A 21,396-nucleotide genomic window follows, 5' to 3' on the forward strand; every position below is an offset into this window, starting at 1 on the left:
AAAAAAAAAAAAAAAAAAGAATTGTATGGCTGAGCTGGGCGTGGTGGCACACTCCTGTAATTCCAGAACTTGGGAGCCCGAGGCAGGAGGATTGCTAAGAGTTCAAGGCCAGGCTTGGCTACATAGTGAGCTCAAGAACAGCTGGAAATGCGTAGCAAGACCCTGTCTCAAAAAAAGAAAAATAAAATAAAAAAAGAATTTTATGGCTGTTTCTTCTGTACTTACTGTGTATCTCTAAATAATAAATTTATAATATTATTACCTGCCTAGTTATCTATTCTGGATGTGATCTCTTGACTTCTCATTGGAGTTGAGGATTTCCTTCCTTTATACCACTCCCCTACTTCTCTGCCTTTCACTTCCCTACCCATCCAGTACAGGCGTACCACAATCAGGAGTTAAATGTTAGTCATGTCTTGCTACTGATGGGTCACACTGTGCAATGTGTTGGCTTTTCTGGAATTGATGATTACATTACTTTTTAATTTTATAGTTTTCTACAGACCTACCAGTTGGGAAGGTGGTCAGAATCAAGATGGAATCATTAGTCTTGAAACCCCCAAAATGAAAAAAGGCAGGAGGTTACGAAGGAAGGAATCTCACGTCCATATGCCTGACAACAAGAACTACCCTCAATGACTCTGCCAGGACCACAACTTCACACAAAGACAGCCACAACCTTCCACAGAAAATACTTCTGCCAGGGTATCTGCCCAACAACTACCCCTCCAACCTTACGCGGCGGCCATCCTTGATGAAATGTCTAGCCAAGGGTTACCATTTGAAGCAGCTCATATAATCTTTGTCTTTTAAGGGCCCAGGATGTAGCTCAGCGGCATCAGCACTTGCCTGGCTAAAATATAAAATATTTTAAAAATACATTTTGTCATTTAGAACTTCCAGCTGGGCATGGTGGCACCTGGCTGTAATCACAGCACTCTGAGGCAGGAGGATCACAAGTTTGAGTCCAGCCTGGGCAATGTAGCAACTTAGAGAAACCCTGTCTCAAAATAAAAAAAGATTTGAGGATGTAGCCCAGTGTGAAGGTCCTGAATTTGATCCCCAGTACTAGAAAAACAAACAAACAAACAAACTTCCCTTTGCCTCAACCTCCTTAAACATGTTTATAAGTTACTTCAGCACACACATTCCCATTGCAATATCTATTCTTTAATAAATTTATTATCTTAGAAAAATCTCTCCATGTGTGTTACTTAGTTTGAGGTACTAGACAGAATTTTTTTTCTTCTCTAAATACTTCAACAGATCTTTCCAACAAAATATCTTTTTTTTTTTTTTTTTTTTTTTTTTTTTTTTCTCCGGGTTTTTGAACCGAACTCACGACCTTGCCAGGCAGGCGCTTTTTTTTGGCTTTTTTGAGACAGGGTCTCACTATGCAGTTCAAACTGGCCTTGAGCTCACTTCGTAGCCCAGGCTGGTGTTGAACTCACAACGAGTCCTCCTGCCTCAGCCTCCCGAGTGCTGGGATTACAGGTGTACACCACCGTGCCCGGCTCAACAAAATATCTTGCAATGGGCTTGAAGGTAAAAACCCACAATATCTTGGTCCCGTGCTTGGTGAAGATGCTCTGCCCCATGTTTTGGCTTCTGCTGCTCTTGTTCGAGGGCTCCCTGGCTGGGTGCATTCAGGCTCCCTGTGATGTAGGAAACAGAGAGAAGCAGGGAGTGGGGAAGAGATGAACCATCCCAGGCCACCCCCCCCAGGGGCCGACCTCTTCTGAGCAGATCTCACCTAACGTCAGGTCAGCTATAAACTCACCAGGGAATGGATCCACTGGTGATTATCACACTTCCACGATCCAATCATCTCCCCAAGTCCCACCTACCACAGGAACACATGCTGCTTGAAAGGTGCATCTAGCTATGAACTATAGCACTAGGCAAGCCCTCTACCACTCCCCAGCTCTTTTTTATTTTATTTTATTTTATTTTATTTTATTTCAAGATAGAGTCTTGCTGAGTTGCTCTGATGGGTTCAAACCTACCATTCTCCTGCCTCAGCCTCCCAGAGTGTGGGGATTACGGGCATGTGTTGACATGTCTATCTAGATAAGGATTTTTAAATGTTCACATTCCTTGTGGGGAGTTAGTACATGTACACATCTTAATTCTTTTTTAATCACTTTCCCCTCTCCTACCACACCCCTCCTTCCATCTCAGGGTCCCCTTTCCCTATGCAGAAGATCTTGGCTATTTTTTATTATCTATCTTTTATTTTGCTCTTTATTTATATTTTGGGTTTGTCATATAAAAGAAACTATGTGATACTTAAGCATGTGTGTCTGATTTATTTCACTTAATATTATGGTCTCAAGATCTCTGTGATCCTACAAATGACTCAAGTGTATCTCTCCTTCTGACAGAATAACTCCATTGTGTTATAAATGCCACGTCTTATTCATTTAGCTATTGTGAATTGTGCTGCTGTAAACATAGGTATCACTGTGAGATGACGTCTTTAACTCTTTCACGAAGATACCTAGAAGGGAAACAGCTGGGTTGAATGGAATCTCTCGCTTTTAGTTTTTTGAGGAATCTCCATACTGATTTCCCTAATACTTGTACTAGTTTACATTCTCAACAACAATGTAGAAGGGTCCCCAACCACTGCCTCACTAGCATTGCTTGTATCTGATTTCTTGATGATAGCCATTCTTTCTGAAATCTCAGTGTTGTTTTAATTTGTATTTCTCTAATGGGCAGTGATGTTGAACATTTTTTCATGTATTGATTGGCCATTTGTATTTTGTGTTCTGAGAAGTGTCTGTTTACATCAGTTGCCCATTGTTTGATTAGGTCTTTTATTTTGGGGGATCTAAGTTTTTTGAGACAGGGTCTGGCTATGTAACCCAGGCTGGCCTCAAACTCACAGCAATCCTGCCTAAGCCCCTAGGTTCTGAGATTACAGGTGTAAGCCACCAAGCCTGGCAAAGGAGTGTCTAATTTTTATGAGTTCTTTATATATTTTAGATATCAGTCTTCCGACAAAGTCATAGCTGGCCATTTTTTCCCTTTTCATAGGTTGTCTCTTCACTCTGTTGGTTCTTTCCTTTGCTGTGCTGAAGCTTTTTAATTTGATGTGATCCCATTTGTTGATTCTTGGTATTATTTCTCAGGCAATTTGAATACTACTCATGAAGTCCTTATCAAAGCCTATGTCTTCAAACATTTTACTTATTTTATCTTCCAGCAGATTGTCTCTGTTTTAATATTTAAATCTTTGATCCATTTTAATTTCAGCTTAGTGCATGATGAGAGATATGGATCTACATTCAATCTTCTATATGTGAATAGACAGTTTTCCCAGCATCATTTGTCAAACAAGCTATTTGTCCTCCAGGATAAGTTTTTGGGTCCTTTGTCAAAGATTAGCTGAATGTGCCTGGAGTTGTTTTGGCATCTTCTATTCTGTTCCACTGATCCATAATTTTTGTTGTCATTGTGTTGTTGTTTTGTTTTGTTTTGCCACTACCATGCTGTTTTTCTCACTGTAGCTTTGTAATACAACTTGAAGTCTGGGATTGTGATGCCTCCTGCCTTGCTTGTATTGCCCTGGATTGTTTTTGCTGTTCTTGGTCTCTTCTGTTTCCATATGTATTTTAGGATTGTTGTCTCCAGTTCTTGGAGGAATAGTATGGTATTTTGATTGTATTTTATTAAATATATATACACCAGTTCTAGAAATATGGCCGGGCATGGTGGCTCATGCCTGTAATCCCAGCACTTGGGAGGCTGAGGCAGGAGGATAGTTGCAAGTTCGAGACCAGCCTGGGCTACAAAGTGAGCTCAAGGCCAGTCTGAACTACATAGTGAGACCCTGTCTCAAAAAGACCAAAAAATAAATAAATAAATAAAATAGAAATATGGTCATTTAAACAACATTAGTTCTCCGTATCCGGGAACAAGGGATAGCTTTCCATTTCCTGATGTCCTCTTTGATCTCTCTTTTCAAAGTACTATAGTTTCCATTGCAGATGTCTTTCACTTCCTTGCTTAGGTAGTTTCCTAAGTGTTTCATTTTTCTTGATGCAGCTATGAAAGGTATTGTTTCCTTAATTTCTTTCTCAGTGAGTTTATTATTGGTGTATAGGAACACTTGATGTTTGAGTGTTGACTTTACATCCTGCAATATTACTGAATTGGGTTTATTAATTCTAGGAGTCTTTTGGAGAAACTTTTTGGATTGTCTGTATACAGGACCCTTTCATCAGAAAATAATCATAATTTGATTTCTTCCTTTTCTATACATATCCCTTGCATGTATTTCTCCTGTCTGATTGTTTTGGCTAATGTTTCAAGAACTACATTGAACAGGAGTGGTGATAGCAGAAATCTTTGTCTTGTTCCTGATTTTAGAAGGAAAACTTTTAGCTTCTCTTTATTTAATGATGTTGGCCATTGGTTTGTCATAAGTGGCTTTTATCAGATTGAGACAAACTCTTTCTATAGCTATTTTCTTCCAAACTTTTTTTTAAAATCATGAATGGGTGTTGCATTTTGTCAGAGGTTTGTTTTGTGTCAGTTGATATGATCATGTGGTTTTGTCCTTGCTTCTGTTTATGTGGTGGATTACATTTATTGATCTGTATATGTTGAATCATCTTTGCATCCCAGGGATGAATCTTACTTGATCATATTTTTGATGATTTGCTGCATTCTGTTTGCCAGTATCTTTTTCTTTCTTTCTTTTTTTTTTTTTTTGTCTTTTTGAGACAGGGTCTTGCTATGTGGTTCAGACTGACATTGAGGGACGGGGGACTTACCTTAGCGGCACAGTGCCCGCTTGGCAAGTGCAAGGTCATGAGTTCGATTCCCGGTACTGGAAAAAAAAAAAAAAACCGAAAACCAACCAACCAAACAAACAAACAAACAAAAAACTGGCATTGAACTCACTTTGTAGCCCAGGCTGGTCTCAAACTCTCAATGATCCTCCTGCCTCAGCCTCCCAAGTGCTGGAATTACAGGCGTGCACCACCACTCCTGGCTGTTTGCCAGTGTCTTATTGAAGACTTATGCATCTATGTTCATGTTGTAGTCAGGGTTTAATGGGAAACAATACAGGACACATAATTTATAGGATTATTTTATATAACAGTCACTGAAAGAGTCATATACAAAGACAGTGCAGGAAATCTGTCCATACACTAAAGACCAAAAAATCCAGCTGAGGGCCTGGATCCCATGGCAACGTCCTGCATGAGTCCAGCTGAGGACCTAGAGCCTCACACAAGTCTATTTTACAGATCTGCACTGGAAAGGCCCAAAAGTCAGTGGTGGAAGCTAGAAAGTCTGTGCCAGCAGGATGAAGGATCTGTGCTAGCAGGATGAAGGATCTGTGCTAGCAGGCTGAGGGATCTGAATTGGAGCCAGGAAGTGACACTCAAAGTAAGGGACCAGAGCTCCTCTGAAAAGTACCACAGCCATTCTCAGTGACTAGGTCCCAAGCTCCTCCGATGATGATAACAGCTGAGTCCATGTCAGGAAAGCCTGCATGACAAGCTTCTCTAGGACATCGACCAGTGCACCATCTTCCCCTCCAGAGCCAGGAAGCGATGCTCAAAGTAAGGACCAGAGCTCCCCAAAAGTGAACAATAGCCATTCTCAGTGACAATAAGGTCCCGAGCTCCTTTGACATGAAAACAGCCAAGTTTATATCAGGAAAGTCAGCGTGACATGCTCCTCCAGGTGAACCAACAGCACCAGGAGAACCAATAGCTCCCTAACAGCACTTCTTTTTCTCCATTCTTTTTATTTTGGTGGCAACAATCCTCAGGTGGGTCCTCTGTATCCCGCACCACACTGATTCAGTTCAGCTGGGTGTACTCCTTCCTTTTCAATTTCATTAAAGAGTCTGAGGAGAATTAGTATTAGATCTTCCTTGAAATTCTTGTAGAATTCAGTATTGAATCTATGAAGACCTAGGAGTTTCTTAGTTGCTAGTTTGTTGGTAGTTTGTTTTTATTACTTATTCAATCTCATTGCCTGATATTGGATTAGTCAGAGTTTTTACATCTTCTTATTTCAGCTTTGGTAGTTCATGTGTATCTAGGAAAGTATCTGTTTCTTCTGAATTCTCCATTTTATTAGCTTACAGATTTTCAGAGCAGCTACTAATAATCTTCTGGATTTTGGCAGTCTGTTCCGTTTGGCCTTTTTCATTTCTAATTTCATTGATTTAGGTCCTTCCTTTTTTGAGTATAATTGGCTAGGGGTTTGTCTATTTTGTTTATTCTTTCAGAGAACAAGATCATAATCCATTGATTCTTTGTGGTTTTTTTGGTCTGAATTTCATTAATTTCTGCTGTGACCTTTATAATTTCATCCAGCTTTGTATTTGGATTGTTTTTGTTTTTCTAGGAACTTGAGGTGCATCATTAGGTTATTTATTTGGACTTACTCTGTTTTTATTATGTGGATATTCACAGCTAAAATATTCCCTCTTAGGACTGCTTTCATTATGTCCCATGTATGCTGGTATGTTGTACTGACATTATTATTTGATTCTAGGAACTGTCTAATTTCTTCTGTGTCCCCTTGATTATTCAAGGAATATTGTTTAATTTCTATGTGTTTACATAATTTTTTTGCCATTGATTTCTTGTTTCACTGCACTATGACCTGACAGTGTATATGGGATAATCTTCATTCTTTTGCATTTATTTAAGGAAGCTTTATGGACTAGCATGTGATCTATTTTGGAGAAAGTTACATAGACCGCTGAGAAGAATGTGTATTTTGTTGTTAGGTGGAACATTGTAGATATCTGTTAAGTCCATTTGTTGAGAGGTTTGTTTCAACTCTGATTTTTCTTTTTTTGTCTAGTTGATGTGTTTATTTCCATTGAGAGCCCTTTTACAACTATGTTGATATTTATCCGATTTCTTGCATCTAGCAGTGTTTGTTTGGATGTGCCAGTGTTTGGTGCACATAGGTTTATGACTGGTATCTCTTTCTGCTGAAGTGTCCTCTTAACCAATACATAGTGACCTTTTATGCCTCTTCTGATCAGTTTTAGCTTGAAATCCACTTTGTCTGAAATTAGGATAGTTACTCATACTTTTTTCTGGGTTCCTGTTTCATGGAACATTGTTTTCTACCCTTTGAAGTATGTGCAGCAGATGCAATAAATGTGAGGACAAAGTATCGCACTTAGAAAATGGGGATGCTTTCACGTTACTCAGAGAGAATGTAAAAACAACAAAATATGAGAAACAGATCCAGCAGCTGCTGGATGCACAAAGAAGACTAAGATTAATTGGGATAAGTGAAAAATCAGAAGAGCGCAAATAATCTTAGTCTTTGACGATGGCAGGTAGTGTCCTCCCACCCCCGTTGTTCCCTTGTGCGAGCCAGGGATGAGATGGGATGAGAAGGGATGAAAAGCCGGTGCTCCATGCTGTTGGCTGGGATCCAGCCTCAAGGTAGAGGCTATGACTTCCTGGGGCTTGAAAAATTACACATCAGAGCTGAAACACCGACCCCAAAACATTAGATGCTGTCTCAGTTGTGTAATGCAGATTACGCTTTCTGCAGATCCTGCTCTCTGCATATTGCAAAGGTGACCCTGGGCTTCCTGCCTAGCCCAGCTCACAGCACTCACATATTTCCCACCACTCTCACAGTCACTCATCCTCAAGCCACACCTTTCTTCGCAAATTAATAAAACCCTGGTTTGGCCTTGGCCTGAGGCCTTTGTTCTGGAGAGCCATCATCGTGGCTGGACTTAGGACCCCATGGCTGCCCATAACTACAAATATGCCTTAGTGTCTTTATTCTCACCGTGGGGTTGCACTGGAAGTGGTAGATTGGAATAACTCACTAGAATTTCAATAACTTTTCATGAGATTACAAATGTAAACTTTCTGGGCCATGACGAGGACTGGGAATGGCTCTCTGTACAAACAAACAGAAAAAATTTTCTTTATAGTTTTGAATGAATGGTTTCTGGTCAGGATCCAAATTTTGGAGTCTAGCAGGTCTCAGTTTTCTCCACATAACTTATCTAGCCTGTGAGTTTGCACCACCCCTCATCTCAGAGGCCCCTCTGTTCACCCCAGGCTGTGGTGATGTCCAAGATGAGACCTGTCCTTCTCACATTGGTAGACCTCAGATCTGTGCTGGATGTAAGTAGCAGGGCAAAGGTTCAAGTACTTAATGCTAGCATTTTCAGACCCTGCCTTCTCTGAGTGCAACTGAAGCCAGGTCTGGCTTCTCATCACAGGAGGCAGGGACCCTGTCCTTCCCAGTCTGAGCTTCAACTCCTCAGGGGATCTCTTTCTAGCCTGCTCCCTGTCTGCAGCTGTCTCCTGTGGCTGTCTCTCACCCAGTCACTATGGGAAGGTAACCCTTGTATCCCTGAAGTGAAGAGTTTTTTTTCCAGCTTTTCTCTGGCCTAGATTTAAATCATCAGCTCCTTCCTAAAACAGTACCTGAGTAAGGACTCTCTGGTTTTATGATGGGTGCCTGTGCTGGAATCTCTCTCTGGCTGTGGCCTGCCATGTGGAAGAAATCTTTTTAGAGCAAAACCCTGGGCTGCTTTAGCACTTCACCACACCTGTGCACTCCTCTCAGTATCAGCCCAATCTGCTGCCATTTCTCCCTGGGTGTCCCAACCCTGGGCACCTACCTTACCTTTCTGGAGCCAGGATCCCCTCCCTTTGAGCCATGAGCACAGCAGAGAATCCAGATTGTTCTGCCCCTTTCTCTGCCTTGTAGACCATCTCTCCAATTTCTCTGGTAGCTTCAAATTTTCCTGTCAGTTCCTTTCCAGTTCCTGGTGATCCATTTCTCTTTTTTGATTCACCAACTTGTTGTCTTCCTGTGGCTGGATTCTGGATCTTGGAGAGGCTGGATTTTACTGCCAATCATCACTCTGCCATTTTCCTCCTGTGGATATGATTTTTTTTTTTTTGGTCTTTTTGAGACAGGGTCTTGCTATGCAGTTCAGGCTGGCCTTGAGCTCACTTTGTAGTCCAGGTTGGCCTCAAACGCACAATGATCCTCCTGCCTCAGCCTCCCAAGTGCTGTCACCACGCCCAGCTGGATATGATTTTTGAGAAAGTGTTCAGGGATGAGGTTTCTGGCTGAGGCTTTTCTTCTCCCTTGTCTACTTCCTGGCTGGGACAACTCAAGGCTTAGGCTGTGCTCACTAGACCAGTGCATGAGAGCCCCGTCTCATGGCTGCTTCATGTGGTGTGGGCTTCCTCACTGCATGGTGGCTGGGACCTAAGAGAGAGCTCTGAGGACAAGGCAGAATCACAGGTATCTATGGATTATAAGAAAGCCATTAAGAGGTGCTGGAGATATAGCTCAGTGGTACAGCGCCTGCCTGGCAAGTGCAAAGTCAGGAGTCCAATTCCTATTACTGGGAAACGCCCCCTCCAACCTCCCCCCCCCCAAAAGAAAGCCATTAAGGCCAACAGACCTGAGGAGGCAGAAATGGAACTACACTTTTCTTTTGATTTGTTTTTTGTGAGACAGTTCTCATTATGTAGCCCCAGCTGGCCTCCAATTCCCAATCCTCCTGCCTCAGCCTCCCCAGTACTGGGATTACATATGGCCACTATTCCTGGCTCAACTGCACTTTCTGGTGGGAGAAGGTCAAAGTCATGCTGCTGAAGAGCACAGGTGGAGGTGATGTTTCAACCATCTTTGGAAAATGCAGTCGTCCAGTTAGCCACAGAGAAGGATAAACCCGAGTCATTTGTAGGCGAATGGGTGCATCTTCAGGGCACGATGCTAAGTGAGATAATCCAGACATGCAATACTGCGTGGTTTCTTTTACATGGGAAACCCGAAGGATAAAGGAACGGCAAAATAAATGATCCAGGGCCGGGAATATAGCTCAGCGGAATCGCGTCTGCCTGGCAAGCATGAGGTCCCGAGTTCAATTCCTGGTACAAAAACCCCAAAACAAACAAACAAACAAACAAACAAAATGATCACTAATAACAAGTAGGGAGAGAGGTCTTTTGCACATGTACCAACACGCCCTCGAGTACTGTGATCATCATGTCCTGCACACATGCACTAATAAAAAATAAAAATGGGGGCTGGGGATTTAGCTCAGCGGCAAAGCGCCTGCCTGGCAAGCGCAAGGTCGTGAGTTCGGTTCCCGGTACCGGAGAAAAACCAAAAATAAATAAATAAAAAAATAAAAATAAAAATAAAAATGAAGAAGAAAACGAAAATATGTTCTATGTACTTTGTAATTGTAGTTATTTCTCTGCCTAATTTGCCTTCAGACTTGTTTTGAAGTTAAGTGTCTTTGACTGCTCCTTCTCCTATTCTTTTCGCTCCTTCTGAGTTAATACCCCTTGTTATTATTTCATAGCCTGATTGGGTTTGAGGAGGGGGAGGGAGTGAGTGTGTGTTGTCAGTTGGCTCCTTTCAAGGGCTCGCATGGGTGATCTTAGATAACACACAGTGTAAGGCTGTTAGAACTGGACATGAGGAGCAATGGCTTAGAAATGGCAGAGGGAAGTGGAGAGGGAAGTGATGGACACCTGTAATCCTGGAACTCCAGAGGCTGAGGCAGGAAGATTACCATGGGTTCCAGGCCCACCTAGGGGACATATGAGTTTAAAGCCAGCCTGGACTACACAGTGAGACATTATTTCAGAAAAAAAGGCAGCAGTAAGGTATTTTTTTCCCTCTACCATTTTGTTTTTGGCTTACACCTGAAGAAACCAAGGAACACAGAGTTTAGATAACTGTCTGAAACACCACCCAGCTAGACAAAGAATTGAGACTGTATTTGCATATCAACTTGTGTTTTATGTCTTTTTTTGAGACAGGGTCTCCCTCTGCAGTTCAGGCTGGACTTGAGCTCACTTTTTAGCTCAGGCTGGCCACAAACTCACTGTGATCCTCCTGTCTCAGCCTCCCAAGTGCCGGGATTATGGGTGTGGGCCACCATGCCTGGCTCTCAGTTTGTGTTTTATAGGTTCTCTGGATTATATTTTAAAAATCCCATCAAATAACAATTGTTTTAAAATCCCAAGAACAGAAACTACCTAAGAAAACCCTTGACCTATTCAGAAGTCAGAGGAATTGGAGAGATGCTGAGTTAAGCAAAGTTAAAGTTCGTTACAGCAGAGCTTTAATATACTGAAGTGCATTTTAACTCGCCGAGGAGGGAGAAATGAAAGACGTGCTTGCTAGGCAAGGGGGATCTGATTCGCAAACGTCCATGACCACTCTTGCAGGGAGACTCTTACAGACCATAATTACTTAAATTCACTCACAAGTGGCTCTCAGAGTGACCTGGTCGTACTCTCCTTTTTTGTCTTGTAATTGTTTCACCAACAGAGCTCTGCGTAGCGTGGATAGGTGGCTGGGGTTTTCATAGGACCAAAGAGGTTTGCATACTTAATACCTGCTGTTTTTATGTATCTCTGGTAACCAGACAGGCTCATTTGAGCAAGCAATTTAAGAGTCTTTCATTCATGCCTGTGAGGCTCAACAAAAAAGATGTTTCAAAATTGGATTTTTTCCCCCAGATTCCGACTTCCACTGCTCGTTGGCAGCAGACTTGCGGAAACCGTTTAGTTAATGATTATTGTATGGTGTGTGGAACTCGGCTATTTGCAATCTGTTGACGGAGCCCTCGGGGTCATTTCACTTTTAGCCACTAGGTGGCGGAGCTCGACCGCTCCATAGCGCTTGGGTTTCCTCTGCTGTAGGTTCACAGAGCTGCAGAGCCGCTGTAGGTCATCGCCTTTGAGGAACAGTTACATTTTTGGAACACTCTGGACGGAGGATTCCTCCTATCTTGAGTTAACGACACCTAGGTTTACTTATGGCTATGCTGATGCGTAGGAGGGTGTAATTGAGTCCTAAATAGGACTTTTATAGAAAAAAGGTGCTCATTTTTTTCTTTAATGATTTGTCTGCTGCTCTCCGCTGGCCCTCATTCGTTATTTCAAGGCCAGTTTTCTGACTGCCTAATAAGTACTTAAAACATGCAAACAGGAAGTGGAGAAATTTGTCTCGTTTGAAAAGCCCTTCAAACCGGCGTGATGGCACACACCTATAATCCCAGCACTCAGGAGGCTGAGGCAAGAGGATCGTTGTGAGTTTGAGGCCAGCCTGGGCTACAAAGTGAGTTCAAGGCCAGCCTGAACTGCATAGTGAGACTCTGTCTCAAACAAACAAACAAACAAACAAAAACCCCTTCAATTCTGCTTGCTTATTTTGGATGTTGTCTGAGTTTGGAAGGACCTGAAGACACCACCCCCTTTGTTCTCGGGATGTCAGGAATAAGGTCATTGTTAAGCGTCTGCATGGGTAGGGGTAGTTCCAGCTTTTCTACTCAGAGAAGAGTTTATTTTCTCCCCCAGGGAGATGAGAATAAAGCAGTTTTGTGAAGGGAGAGAGAGGCCAGGGAGAAGAGCGGGAGCCGGCTGGTGTGGCTGCACTGGGCTTCTTAGAGATATGGGATCCACACAGCTTCAGAGAGACCTAGAATCTTTAATTCATCTTTTTTTTTTTTTTTTTTTTTTGGTACTGGGAATTGAACCCAGGGCCTCGGGCTTGCCAGGCAGGCACTGTGCTGCTGAGCTACATCCTGGGCCAAGACCTAGAATCTTTTGATTAACTTTTTTTTTTTTTGTCTTTTTGAGACAGGGGCTCATTATGCAGTTCAGGCCAGCCTTGAACTTGCAGTGATCCTCCTGCCTCAGCCTCCCAGGTTTTGGGACTGCAGGCATGCACTACCACACCCAGCCTAAAATCTTCTGATACAAGGACAAGTCCATTAATATTCCTGTGACCAGTGTGTAAGGCATTTGCCTTCGAGGGCAAGGAAAACTGAAAGAAGACTCCATTTCCCCTCTGTCCTTTTTGCCCAGCGCTGAGGTTTGGGTTGGGGTAGGACAGAAAGCAATAAGGGCCGCTAGGAAGGCAACAAGGAAATCATAAGTTTAAAATTGTACTCTTGAGGGGCCAGGGATATAGCTCGGCAGCATAAGCGTTTGCCTGGCAAGCACAAGGTCCTGAGTTCGATTCCGGGTACAAAAAAAAAATTGTACTTTTGAGGAAACACAGCAGCTTCTGGACACGGAAGTTACCCAGGGTGACTGTGGCTCTCTTTCTCCCAAGTCACGCTGAGAAACCTCGCAAGGCTCTCAGCAAGAGGTGCACGGGCCTCCAGGAGGGGCCAGGCCGGAGAGAGAACTAAGACGTGCCGTGTGCGCCAGCTCCCCGCCAGCAAGGTAATCACTGTGTACTGCAAACGGGTTAAGAAAAAAAAAAAAAAAATCAAAAACCTCCCAAGGGACTAAGCACACAGTGAGCCTGCAGTTGGGCTCTGGGCCAGTCCTTTAACCTGTGCCTTGCTCTTCCCTGCAAACCTCCATCTCTGACTTCACTCACGCGGCCCCTGCTCAGCCCAGGAGGAGTACCCAGACGCGGGACTCAGCCGCACCTCTCCCCAGGGCGCCGTGCCGTTCTCTCTCTTAGGTCCCTCACACTGTCCCCTGCCCAACTTGAAGTTCTTTTTCTGTGACTCAGCGAACCTGAGTCCACCCCGGGGCAGGGTGAGCGGGGTCCCCGCCACCTCCTCTCGGACATTCTCAGTCTTGCTCAGTAACAGGTCCTCTTCTCCCCGGCCACATCCGGAAGTCTCAGTGCTGCTGGGTACCAGCTGCTCCGTCACAGGGTCGAACGGTGATGGAGAGGTGAGAGCCGCTCACTCTCCCGTACCAAGTCCCCTCCTAAGAGCTAAGAAGAGGAAGCAGCACCTCCGAGGCTGCTTCCAAGAGATTTGCCACTGACAGTGTGGACTCCAGGAGGAGGCGTCCTCACGCCCGCGTCCCTCCGCGACGGGTCGGTATCAGCGTGGTTTGTACCGGCTAGCTCCTTCGGGTGGCCAAAGTGACCATTCCCTGCCAGGGCTGCACTCCCGCACCCCACTGCTGCCTCCGGCACTCCGCCTGCCTTTGGCTGCTTCTCTGTGCTTTCATATGTCCCGCAGAAGGCTCTGGAGCTCAGAGTGTCCTCCGCCCCTTCTCCTCAACGCCTGCTTTCCTCCCTGGACAGCGCAGAAGCCAGCGCCCTAGTGATACAGGGGAAAGAAACTCCCAACCTGAACGACATCTGGGACAAGTTCGTGTTCTCTAAAATCGAAGAATGAATTTTAGGAACAACGGAAGTTAAGAGCAGAATATATTTATTGAGGGAAAGAAAGCTTCTAAGAGAGGGACAGAAGGGGGCCCGAGTGGGTTGCCAAGGACCTTGCCCTTCCCAGGGACTTTGTAGGGCAAAACCAGAGGTGAGGTGGGTCCAACATAGGGGGAAAATGTGAAATTACAAAGTGGGCATGAGGTGGGACAAAACTATGGTCAGCCAATGAGATTACAAGTGTAATTGTTCAGGTAATTCATTAAATTCGAATCAAATGGGGAAGTGAGTCATGTAGCAAGTGAGTTTGAATACAGAACAGGGGCTTTTCCTGTACGGGATTGGGCTACTGACTCTTCCTGGCTTTTTTAAGGTGGTTGCTACCTATTTAGAGTTTCAGTCCCTGACATCCATCCCTAGGGAGGTATGTGGGTGCATTTGTTTAGTTTTTTGTCTTGAGGTCTGACCTGCAGCAAATACGTCTCCATTCACAAGGTATATTGTCTTTCATATTGGCTGCTTGGAGAGCCTGGCCCTGTCTGACTGCCTATAATATTTCTATCTAACTCAGCTGCCTATAACAGTAGCTCTGCCCCCTGTGAGTGTGCGCCAGGGGCAACACAGCAGTGCCCTCCGGAGCCAGGCCCCGGAGCTCACACGAGGAGCTGGTGTCATCGGAGCTCTGGGCAAGACACTGGAAGGATGAACAAGATGCCCTTGCCCAAGAATTCTGCTGTATTCTGAGACCCTTGAATTGTGGAGACCACAGAAATGCAGAGCATCATGATTATTTACTGTCACAATTGCCATCTGCCTGGTTCTCTGCTGACGCCCAAGGCCCCTCATCCATCTCTTTGAGCCTCAAGCAGATGACCGTTGCTTAGGTAGCAAATGCTTCATGAAAGATTCATAAACTGGCGCGCTCAGGCCCACCTCCTTGGCGTCTCCCATTGTCGTGGGGACTGACAGAATGTGAGCTGTCCCAAGGCTCAGGGGGTCAGGTTGAGCTCGCTCTGGTTCCTCGGAAAGGTGGGCTTTGATCTTCAGGAGGGATTCTCTTTGTGTAGACGTCAGTTGTGTTCCTGACACCTATCCCGTCCTGTAAGACGCGTGGCGAACCCTTCTCACAACATCAGGGAATTTTTTAAAGCCTGGTTGAATCGAATCATAATAAAAATCTGTAAGCTCTGGGCTTTTATGTATTTCATTTTTATTGAATTCCTTCTTAGTATAAAAGTAGACTTTTGTAGCATTCACTCCAGTGTCCATCTACCGATAGAAAACGCCAGGCGAGCGGGCAGATAAGGAGAAAATGGGCCCAGCTGGGCGGAGGCGGGGCCGTTATTACTTTCGGAGCATCGCGATAGACTCATTTCCTTCTGGGCTTCCTTTTGTGTTTGTCTTTTTCTATAGGTTGGGGTGATTTTCTGATACAGCTGAAGGGTGTCTTCTAAGTTGCATTTTTTTCGGAATCACCCCAGGTTAATAATGGAATAAATGACAAAAGGCACCGAAGGAGCATAGCATGGAAGACGCTTTGTTTGGCGGCGTTTGGATGAAACTTCATTTCCTCGTAGTTTCGCTGGGAAGTCCGGCCTCGGGATCGAGCTGCGAGTGCGGATCAGCCAACCCGACTCCCGCCCGGTTACCCCTGCGCCCCGCTCAGCCGGGAGCGCGGTCTCGCAGGCGCCCCTGCCTCCCTCGGGTCTCTGCGCTCACAGGCCGCCACCCGGCCCCTCGGCGTCTGCCCGGGAGCCACTGACCCACCGACGTGGACCCCCTCCGCCGCGGCAGGCCGGGCCGGGCCGGGATCGCTGCCCCGCGGAACCCCGCACCCTCCCCCAAGCGCTGAGCCTGCTGGCGGGTTTTCGCCTCTTTCTGCCTGGCTGGACCTCGTCTGCCTGGAGTCCACCCACCCCATCTGGTCTGCTTTGGAGGGTGCGGTCTGAGCTGAGTGGCTGGCAGGCAGCATTCCGCTAGGCATTCAGCGCCCACCGGCCCACCTCCCACCCGCCGGACCCAAACGGCCCATTTTACAGCTGGAGAAGCAGAGGCAGGCTTCCTGGGAGGTCGGACATGGGGTTTACTCCTGGTTAGAACAGGACCGTGGCTTCCCTGTGCTGATGAAGCGCCTTCCCTCGGCTGCTCCTGCGCAGAGCTTTGTCCATTTCCTGCCCCGGCCTCCTCTGGCCGAGAGGGGCTGCCCTGCCCTGTCGTGCCCTGCCCTGCACACGGAGTGCGCTGGTTGTGACAGGGGCGACTGTGGGCTCTCCCCTCTCAGCAGGAGGGGACGCAGTGAGGTAAAGGGATCGCTGGGCTCGACTTTGCAGGCGTAGATGCCAGTCCTCACTCTCTGGGACTTCCCTAAATTTGATATTTTAGTGCAACCAGTTTCTAGTGCTGAAAAGACACATTTCTTCTACCTTAGTTTATTATCATTTAGGGGATTGCCTGTTCTCACTTATCCTGACAACTCAGAAGCTCCTGGCCCCAGATTTTTCTTTAAATCTCCAGCTATATTAAAACAATATTTTCCATGATGTCTGGATAACAGAAGCGCCTTTGTTTCCATCTTTCTCCACACCTTGTAACTTCCGCATGTGGTGTTATCTTTCTCAGGAGAAAGAATCGTTGCGCAGAGGCCGGGTGATACTTCTCTCTGATCGAGCCATTCCCAGCTCTCTTCCAGAAAGACGGCACCCTGAGAGGCGCAGCCCAAGGAGCCAGACTTGCTCAATGACTTTTTTTTTTAATTTCTTGCACCGCTAAGGATGGAGCCCTGGGCCTTGTGCATGCTAAGCAAGGCCTCTACTACTCAGTGGCACTTCCAGCCCCTCTCTCTTTAAAAAATTTTATTTTTGCCTGAGCATGGTGACACCTGCCTATAATCCCAGCACTCAGGAGGCTGAGAGTCACACACATCAAGCCACTCTGGCCTACATAGCAAGTTCAAGGCTAGTTTGGGCCTGCCTGTCATGTGTGTGTGTGTACGTGTACGTGTGATAAGTATTGACCTCAGGGCACACGTTCTACCAGTAAGCTATATTACCAGACCTTAAAAGTCTTGATTTAATTGGACACTATAGTCTTAAAATATTCCCACATGACAAAAGATTGCTTTAACTACGGTTAATATGTTGTTTTACTACTTCATCAATAGAAGGAAATTATAGAGTAAATATTACTAGTATTTGTAGTACTGGAGATTGAACGCAGGGAATGCTGGGCTAAATATCCCAGTCCTTTCTTTAATTGTATTTAGAGACAGGATCTTGCTAAGCTAGCCTCAAATTTATGACTCTCCTGCCTCAGCCTTCCAAGTAGCTGGGATCACAGATGTGCACTACCACACCCAGGTTATATGTTGTATACTATTTTACAGCATCATCACAAAACAAGCCAGCAAGAGTCTGAACATTTTCCAGTGCTATCCAGAGGGATGTGGAAGCTTCTGCCAAGAGGGGAGCTCATCTTAGTTCTGTCCAGAAGCAGTGGTGGGGTAATTGGATGGCTCTACATGTGAACTGGCCCAAGGGTAATTAACAACCAGATGTTGAAAAGGGTTTTTTTCCATTTCTTGCTCCTTTTCTTTAGACAGGGTCTCATTACGCAGTTCAGACTGGACTTGAACTCACTTATATAGCCCAGGCTGGCCTCAATCTCACAGTGATCCTCCTGCCTCAGCCTCCTGAGTGCTGGGATGACGGCATGCACCACTATGCCTTGCTCTTGCTCCTCTTCTACTACCGACCGAGAGGAGGCAGACATGCAGAACTAGTCTAGGTGAGCTGAGCCTTAGCTGGGCCCCAAGTGCACGTGTGAGTACAGATGAGATCAGTGAACCTCATGGATGTGTGAGAAATAGCACTGATGCCTTTTGGTTGTTTCATGGCATGCAGTTGTATCATGGGCTGAGTGCTTATACTTCCCTCCATCATTCAGATTTGAAGCCCTAGAGCCCAGTGGGGGACAGTTAGGGTTAGATGAGGTCTCTTCAAGAGAGTGGCCAGGCGTGGTGGCGCATGCCTGTAATCCCAGCATTCAGGAGACTGAGGCAGGAGGATCACTGTGAGTTTGAGGCCAGGGGGGCTGGGGATTTAGATCAGCGGCACAGCGCCTGCCTGGCAAGTGCAAGGTCTTGAGTTCGATTCCCGGTACCTGCAAAAAAAGCAAAAAAAAAAAAAAAAAGTTTGAGGCCAGCCTGGGCTACAAAGTGAGCTCAAGGCCATTCTGAACTGCATAGTGAGATCCTGTCTCAAAAAAAAAAAAAAAAAAAAAAGAGGGTGAGTCCTGGGCTGATGGGATTAGTGCCTGTGGAAGGAGGGACGAAGGGATCTTAGCTGGATTCTTCTTTCTCTCCCTTTCATTCTCCAGCCTCAGTGGAGGCCTTGTAAGGACACATAGATTGGATGGCTGTCTGTACCCTGGGGTGAGAGTGTTTCCCAGAAACCAAGCAGGCCAGCCGGCACCTTGGCCTTGGACCCCCAGAACCAAGAACGTAGACTTCTGTGCTTTAGGGCACAGCCCGGGGATGTTACTGTAGCAGCCCAAGCTGACTAGCACGGGCAGCGAGGGGTACGCTGCAGTCCCCCGCAGCCGCCAAGCGGGGACTCTGTCCCAGGAGACTCGCTGTCATCTGGTGCTATTTCCACACTTTGGGTTTCTCCTCTGCGCCATCTCGCGGTGCAGGGACGCAGTGTGGGGTGTTCCCTCCTCCTTTCAAGCTGGTCTCTGGTGGTCTCTCCTTGATCCTGCGCCCTGCGCTGAGGGCTTATTGGCCCCCATCTGCCGTTTGTACGTGGGGCCGCGTCGTCTTGGTTCTCTCTTCCACTGCCAAGCGTAACAAACCCTCCTAAGCCGCTGTACATCCCATTCCCAGCTCAGGGCTGCCTTCCTTCTTCCCTTCCCTATTTCAAATGGCAGCTTGGTGGCAGAGGACAGACTCTGAGATGTAGCCATGGCTACCTGTTAAGTAGCCCTTAATCTGAAACGTTTAGGACCAGAAGTGCTTCCGATTTGGGATTTTTTTTTTTTCGCCCAGATTTTGGGATATTTGCATTAAATTTTACCTGTTGGACATTTCTAATCCAAAAATTAAAACTCTGAACTAAAAATCCAAAATCTTTTGGGGCACAAAAAGTCAGAGTCAGATTTGGAGCATTTTAGATTTTGGATTTTTAGGTTAGGGATGCTTCATCTATATTTTTTACTTCTTTCTCTAACAGGTAGATTTTTTTCTGAGCGATTTTTACTTAAATAGAATGAAAACTAATGGTGAAGAATGGAGATAATATGGTAATATCTGGTAAAATGATCAGAACAGCTTGAGGAACTGAGGATGACATTCAAGCATGGATCCAAGCAGCGAAGGATGTACAAGAAAGGTTGGCAGTGTGACTATTGACAAACTTAGAAAGGATTGCTCACATACAGAAAAGATAGGGCCTTACTGTGTTGCCCAGGGGATCAAGAGCTACTGAGCTCATGAGGTTGTCTTGCCTCAGCCACGTGAGTAGCTGGGACTACAGAAAATAATAGAAACCGTGGAAAGAATAACGTACTGGAGATTCAGCTGGAAAAGACCACCTGTTTATTAAAAGTAATCCAAACAAAGGAAGTCTCCTTTAAAAAAGAATGTGCTGCTCTTCACGATATGATAAAAGGGCTACCACAGACTATGGAATACCAACACAATTTGAAAGCTGAAAATGAACACCTAAAAGGAAATGCTGATACAACAAAGGAAAAGCTAAAATCTCGAGGACAGAAATATAAGAATAATATCACCAAACTTGCCCATGAAATGAAAATCAAGGAGGAGGAACATAAGATAGAAATAAGCAGACTTTATCAAGATATGCAGAAAAAAGTTGAATTAAATGAAGAAAAGCACAAAGATCTAATAAAGAAAAGGAGATGGAAATTTCAGAGTTAAATGCAAAGTTAGTAACTCAAGAAAAGGAAAAGCAAAATGAAATACTCAAAATACCGCTGGAGTTTGATGCCAAACTAGTAAGAGTTCAGACTAAATCAAAACCCTACCCAGACGCTATTTCCCCACAAAATACCTACAGAAGGAAGCTTCAACATCTTCAAGAAGAAAAAAACAAGGAAATTGCACTTCTTCGTAATACCATTCGCGATTTGGAGCGACACCTTTCTATTGGCAAAGATTCTCACCTTAAACGTAGACGATTTTGAGTATAACAGTAAATTCATTAATTAGTATTTACTTTCTAAAAAGCATTTGAAAAATTCACTTCCATTTTCAACATAAGCCTAAATAATAAAAAAAGAGACACTTTAAAGATTTTTATTGAATTTATTTAGACATCCATACATTGGCTGATCATGTACTACATTCTTGCTTAATGGTATTATCCATAAAGAAGTTCAGCTTTATAGGGCTTAGTTTACCTATGAAACCATCACTGACTATAAAAATACTCTCTAAGCAGTCTAAAGATAGACATTTCTTTCTTTTCCCTTACAGCCATTCAAAATTCAGAAGTATGATATAATGATAGATAAAGAAAATAAGATACAAAGGCTTTGTGTAAAAATCAAGATATGAGTCTTAGGTATAGAAAAATTAAAGGACATTTAAAAATGACATATGGGGGCTGGGGATTTAGCTCAGCGGCAAAAGCGCCTGCCTGGCAAGCGCAAGGTCGTGAGTTCGGTTCCCAGTACCGGAGAAAAACCAAAAAAAAAAAAGACATATGCCTTTTAAACAAAATATTCATGTGTTAAGAAATAAAATTCACTTCATTCTCTAAAAAAAAAAAAATAAATCAACTTTATGCATTGGGCTGGGGGTGTAGCGTAATGAAAGGGCATTTTCCTGGGAGTCTGAGGCTGAGTTCTCTCCACAATACTCTAAAAACACTTTCAGTGTCACATCCTTTTTAGTGTTTATTAGGCTTAGGACTCATAAACAGGAAAAAGAGGATACAGTCACTGGCTGAGTTCTAACAAAGAGATTGACTACATTGCTACACAACATTGTCCTGGTATGGTGGCACACACCAGTGATCTCAGTACTCAGGAGGCTGAGGCAGGATGATTGCCATGAGTTCAAGGCCAGCCTGTACTACATAGTGAGACACTGTCTCAAAAAAACAAGACAAAACAAAACAAATTATAACCAATTTGAAAAGAATTAAATTCTGTACTGTACTATTCAGATTATGCATCTGAACGTGTATACGCTTATGGGGGACTCTATGATGATATCTGTTTCATTCAGCATCT

At 44.6% G+C, this 21,396-nt stretch overlaps 1 pseudogene; it reads left to right on the forward strand.

Annotated features, from left to right (window-relative positions):
• The first annotated feature begins 19,493 nt into the window (after positions 1 to 19,493).
• LOC102018692 lies at positions 19,494 to 20,454 on the forward strand (annotated as a pseudogene).
• The last annotated feature ends 942 nt before the right edge of the window (positions 20,455 to 21,396 follow it).

The sequence above is a fragment of the Chinchilla lanigera genome, unplaced genomic scaffold (genome assembly GCF_000276665.1).
Source record: "Chinchilla lanigera isolate Chin_1 unplaced genomic scaffold, ChiLan1.0 scaffold00056, whole genome shotgun sequence".
Classification (NCBI taxonomy): Eukaryota; Metazoa; Chordata; class Mammalia; order Rodentia; family Chinchillidae; genus Chinchilla; species Chinchilla lanigera.